Source organism: Ranitomeya variabilis, chromosome 2, assembly GCF_051348905.1.
Source record: "Ranitomeya variabilis isolate aRanVar5 chromosome 2, aRanVar5.hap1, whole genome shotgun sequence".
Lineage (NCBI taxonomy): Eukaryota > Metazoa > Chordata > Amphibia > Anura > Dendrobatidae > Ranitomeya > Ranitomeya variabilis.
This window is the reverse complement of record NC_135233.1, coordinates 680,475,614-680,481,613: the sequence shown is the minus strand read 5'-3', so window position 1 is coordinate 680,481,613 and position 6,000 is coordinate 680,475,614. Positions and strand designations below refer to the sequence as shown.

The 6,000-nt window shown below is 41.6% G+C and overlaps 1 long non-coding RNA gene across 1 annotated transcript in view; it reads left to right on the top strand.

Moving 5' to 3' along the window:
- Positions 1-1,942: 1,942 nt before the first annotated feature.
- The window catches only part of LOC143809827 (uncharacterized), a 38,110-nt gene continuing 34,052 nt past the window's right edge, over positions 1,943-6,000 (top strand). The window contains exon 1 of the long non-coding RNA XR_013222477.1: positions 1,943-2,080. This is a non-coding gene — a long non-coding RNA (uncharacterized LOC143809827). The remainder of the gene's footprint in view (positions 2,081-6,000) is intronic.

Sequence of the window (6,000 nt, the reverse complement as noted above, 5' to 3'; positions counted from 1 at the left end):
CGAACGCCAACGTGTTTTAACTTTGTCCACTGTTAAAAAAAAACCCCTTATGGTCAGAAAATTGACTTTTTGCCGTGCTCATCCAACTGTGTGTGATGAGAGAAACTCCGTAGAGTTTCTTTCATCACACAGAGTTGAGTGAGCATGGCCAAGGTCTCTGCTACTTCACACTGCAGTGCAATACTTACCAAATGCATTTCGGACCCGTGTCGTGGCGTTGTCCCAGCCATCCCACATCGCTTGGGCCACCTCAATCCACAACCGCCGGATCGTGATGTTGTTCGAGTGCAGTGGATCATGGCTGTCCCACAACGGGACTCGCTCCTGGACCAGGGTGATGAGTAGGTCATTGTCTATCAGGTTATGGTCCCGTTGTGAAACCTAAAAGATAAAGAAAGTCATTAAAGTTTGCTCAATTACATAAGGAAAAGAAAGAAAAAAAGATGCTGAGAAATGGCATGAATAGGAAAGTCAAGATACAAAAGGATTCCAGAAGGAAAAAGTTTATAAATACAAGTGGAAAGAAAGGAAGATTCAAGAATATTACACTGAGGACAGTCAGCCTTGTATACGTACCCGCTACCGCCTTTCCACCGGACCTTGACTCCGCTGCTCCGGCCCTGTCTCTGCCGCAGTAGAAGAGCTCTAAAAAAAAGGAAAAATCAAATTGTCACGTGTCGATGTGACAGTGAATACTAACCAATCTGACGAGGCAAATACTCACCTCACTGACATGCTCCACTTCCGACTGGTGTGGCTGAAACTCCTCACCAGACGAAGAATCCGAAGATGACATTCTGATGCATGTAGAAAGAAAAAAATGGCAGAAATTAGGACATGTAGAGACAGAAAATAAAAAATAAAGGCATTGGCTACGATATACTCACATTGTTCATAGTCTTTTCCTCCAAGATGTGGCCTGTCAGGGTGTCTTCGGCTTCAGAGTCTGGTGACAAGTGACCTGCAACTGTCCACACCCTCCCTTTTATCACCTTGATGGTGGGGGGTGGCTTATCAGTGTCTAGACATTGTTATCTTAATTGAAACGCATGCGTTCAAAAACGCAACAAAACGCATGTGCAAAAAAACACATGCGTTTACATTGACAGCAATACGTTTTTTGCCGCAAAAAAACTCATTCGTTTTTTTGCGGCAAAAAAACGCCTCTAGAAATTACTACATGTTGCATTTCTGCATCCAAACGCAAGCATAGAAAAGACGCATGCGTCGTCAAACGCGGCAAAACGCATACAAAAAAAGCATGCGTTTTTAATGTTAAATATAGGGAAAAAACGCATGCGTTTTTTTGCGCTAAAACGCAGCGGCAAAAAACGCAAATGTGAAACCAGCCTAAGGCTTGGCGGTAATTCTATAGGATGTTAAATTGCACTTTATTATGTTATGGATTAGGATAGTATTAAGCACAATGCACTGGCACTTTTATATTGCACTTAACAAAGAGATAGATGATGTTTGATTAATTATTAATCATTAATTCTAATTAATTGCACTGACATAATTGATCACTGTGCACTGGCACTTTCATCAATATAATAATGATTTTATGTCCGTATTAAGTTTTATATAATATAATAAAGGGATTATGTCCGTAATATCTCTGTATTGTTTATTTATTAGGCACATCATGTGGTTGATTGGCACATAGATTTAGATTTAATTTCACATTGTCACACCTTCAGTGATGTTATATTGGGTATACTTATATGGAGGTGTCTTTTAGTAACATTCTTAGACCAATTTCCGCTCTTTGGCTTTGCTGCTCCTGTCTCTTGTGGTGCCAGGGTGTGCGCATGCATGTTTTCCCTGCCCTCGGTTGCTCCCAAGGACGCTCTGACACTGACACGCATAAGCTCCTTGTTTGCGTGTCGTTGAGCGTCGGAGGGAAGCGCGTCATAGAGGGGCGGGGCATCACGCAATGCGCCGATTTTACCGGTGCATACACACATGGCTCTCATATAAAAACACGGCCGCCCCTCACCCTGGCACGCCCCCGGAAGAAGCAGGAGGCGAAACGCGTGTCGGGGTGAGGGGATACCATGGACACCAACACTCGCACCAGGTAAATATCCCTCCCCATGGGGAATTATATGGGTGAGGCTGAATAGGATCGCAGCAATGGAGGGATTGTCACGGATGATAGTACAGAATATTTGGAGAAATTATTAAGGGGGATTGTTTAACCCTTAAGCTATTGAGCTCTGTGTGGTAGTAACCAAACTACCTTGCTAGTATTGTTAATTGACATTCTCTATCCATTGCATTTTTTTGAGTGAGCTCTCACATTCTTTACATGTAGGTGGTATATTTAGGCCTATTTTAGGCAAGATTAACAGATATTTCATCAGGGGAATTAGGCATCCCACCTTTAATTGCATTTTATGTACCACTCTGTGTGTTTATAGATTCCATATAGCTGAATTATAGCGCGTGTTTTTCATGGTGTCCTCTACAGTACTTTTTGCTTTGTTTTATATTTATGTATTTTAACTATTTATTAATAAATATGTTTTTTTAATGAATTTTGGGATCTCTTCTTGTTCTCACATACAGTTTGTGAGATCTATTGGTTGTATATCCCAAAAACTTTCTCAGCTTTTATGCACACACTGATCAAGCAAACAGGTTACAGGTTAGGATGTTACCTTTAGTAGCCTTTCAAACCCATTTGTGTCAACTTCTCTGCATGTCATCAGGCCAAAATCACCAGGGAATGTGATCTTTTGATCAGGGTCATTTGGATGTTTTGGGTTGTAGTTATGATTTAGAAAGAGAAAACACAGTAGTTTGATAATTCACCCAACCACTAACCATGAGTGGAGAAAAAGTTTTGGTGTTATCATTCATATTCTCTGAAAACAGGCCAAGAAGGCAAAAATTCTGCCGGGGTATGTAAACTTTTGAGCACAAGTGTATATCAGCACCAAAATGATATCACTAAAAACGTCAGCTTGGCCCACAAAAAATAAGCCCTCACCCATACTGAGATCACGAAAAATGAAGACGCTACGGGTTTCGGAAAATGGCGCTATTTTTTTTTTTTTTTAAGCAAACTTTGGAATTTTTTTTTCACCACGTAAATAAGAAAGAACCTTTACATGTATGATATCTATGAACCCGTAATGACTTGGAGAATCTTAATGGCAGGTCAGTTTTAGCATTTAGTGAACATGGTAAAGAAAAATAAAAAACAACTGTGGGATTGGACACTTTTTGCAATTTTACAGCACTTGAATTTTTTGTTTCCCGTTTACCAGTATAGCATATGTTAAAACCAATGGTGTCATTCAAAAGTACAACTCGTCCTGCAATAAGCCCTCACATGGCCATTTTGACCAAAATATAAAAAAAGTTATGGCTCTAGGAAGAAGGGGAGCAAAAAATGAAAATGCAAAACCAAAAATACCTCTGGTCATTAAGAGGTTAAATAAAGTATTTTTTGTGTTTTTGTTTAGATTATTAACCCCTTTCTGTCATTAGACGTACTATTCCATCCATGTGGGGTGGGCCCTACTTCCCAAGGACGGAATAGTACGTCATACGCGATCGGCCGCGCTCACGGGGGGAGCGCGGCCGATCGCGGCCGGGTGTCAGCTGACTATCGCAGCTGACATCCGGCACTATGTGCCAGGAGCGGTCACGGACCGCCCCCGGCACATTAACCCCCCGCACACCGCGATCAAACATGATCGCGGTGTGCCGGCGGTATAGGGAAGCATCGCGCAGGGAGGGGGCTCCCTGCGGGCTTCCCTGAGACCCCCGGAGCAACGCGATGTGATCGCGTTGCTCCGAGGGTCTCCTACCTCCCTCCTTGCCGCAGGTCCCGGATCCAAGATGGCCGCGGCATCCGGGTCCTGCAGGGAGGGAGGTGGCTTACCGAGTGTCTGCTCAGAGCAGACACTTGGTAAGCCTGCAGCCCTGCACAGCAGATCGTCGATCTGACAGAGTGCTGTGCACACTGCCAGATCAATGATCTGTAATGTCCCCCCCTGGGACAAAGTAAAAAAGTTAAAAAAAAAAATGTCCACATGTGTAAAAAAAAAAATAAAAAAAAAATTCCTAAATAAATAAATAAAAAAAAAATATTATTCCCATAAATACATTTCTTTATCTAAATAAAAAAAAATCAAACAATAAAAGTACACATATTTAGTATCGCCATGTCCATAACGACCCCACCTATAAAACTATATCACTAGTTAACCCCTTCAGTGAACACCGTAAAAAAAAAAAAAAAAAACGAGGCAAAAAACAACGCTTTATTCTCATACCGCCAAACAAAAAGTGGAATAACACGCGATCAAAAAGACGGATATAAATAACCAGGGTACCGCTGAAAACGTCATCTTGTCCCGCAAAAAACGAGCCGCCATACACCATCATGTGCGAAAAAATAAAAAAGTTATAGTCCTCAGAATAAAGCGATGCCAAAATAATTATTTTTTCTATAAAATAGCTTTTATCGTATAAAAGCGCCAAAACAAAAAAAAATTATATAAATGAGGTATCGCTGTAATCGTACTGACCCGAAGAATAAAACTGCTTTATCAATTTTACCAAACGCGGAACGGTATAAACGCCTCCGCCAAAAGAAATTCATGAATAGCTGGTTTTTGGTCATTCTGCCTCACAAAAATCGGAATAAAAAGCAATCAAAAAAATATCCCGTGCCCGAACATGTTACCAATAAAAACGTCAACTCGTCCCACAAAAAACAAGACCTCACATGACTCTGTGGTCTCAAATATGGAAAAATTATAGCTCTCAAAATGTGGTAACGCAAAAAATATTTTTTGCAATAAAAAGCGTCTTTCATGTGTGATGGCTGCCAATCATAAAAATCCGCTAAATAACCCGCTATAAAAGTAAATCAAACCCCCCTTCATCACCCGCTTAGTTAGGGAAAAATTAAAAAAATGTAAAAAATGTATTTATTTCCATTTTCCCATTAGGGTTAGGGCTAGGGTTAGGGTTAGGGCTAGAGTTGGGGCTAAAGTTAGGGTTAGGGTTTGGATTACATTTACGGTTGGGATTAGGGTTGGGATTAGGGTTAGGGGTGTGTCTGGGTTAGAGGTGTGGTTAGGGTTACCGTTGGGATTAGGGTTAGGGGTGTGTTTGGATTAGGGTTTCAGTTATAATTGGGGGGTTTCTGTTGTGAATTTGGTTTCTGGGCTCCCCCGGTGGTTACTGGTGGTACTGAACTTGTGTGCTTCATCTCCTCTGTTCACCTGTTTCCATCAGGATGTGGGAGTTTCTATTTAGCCTTGCTCCTCAGTCATTTCTATGCCGGCCAACAATGTTACCAGAAGCCTTTCTGTTGCATGTTCCTGCTCCTAGACTACTATCAGCTAAGTTGGACTTGTAGTCCTAAGATTGTTTTGCATTTTTGTTCCAGTTCTCTGTGTTTGAATATTTCTGAGGCTGGAAGCTCTTGTGAGCTGAAATTGCCACTCTGGTGTCATGAGTTGATATTAGAGTCTTAAAGTAATTTCAGGATGGTGTTTTGAAAGGGTTTTCAGCTGACTGTGAAGTTCCCTTTTCTGTCTTCCTACTATCTAGTAAGCGGACCTCAATTTGCTAAACCTATCTTCATACTTCGTATGTCAATTTCCTCTAAAATCACCGACAATATATGTGGGGGCTACTGTCTGCCTTTTGGGGAAAATTTCTCTAGAGGTAAGCCAGGTCTGTATTTTCCTCTGCTAGGGTCAGTCAGTCCTCCGGCTGGCGCTGGGCGTCTAGGGATAAAACGTAGGCACGCTACCCGGCCACTGTTAGTTGTGCGGTAGGTTTAGCTCACAGTCAGCTCGAGTTCCCATCTTCCAAGAGCTAGTCCTTTTGTATGCTTTACTACGGTCTCTTGCCATTGAGAACCATGACAGTTTGGCCGGCCAAGGGTTAAAATAATTGGCAGAAGAAAGGAGAGAAAAGAAGTCTGCAGAGAATTTATTTTTTTTTTTCTGAGTTTGCTCATTAGTTGAT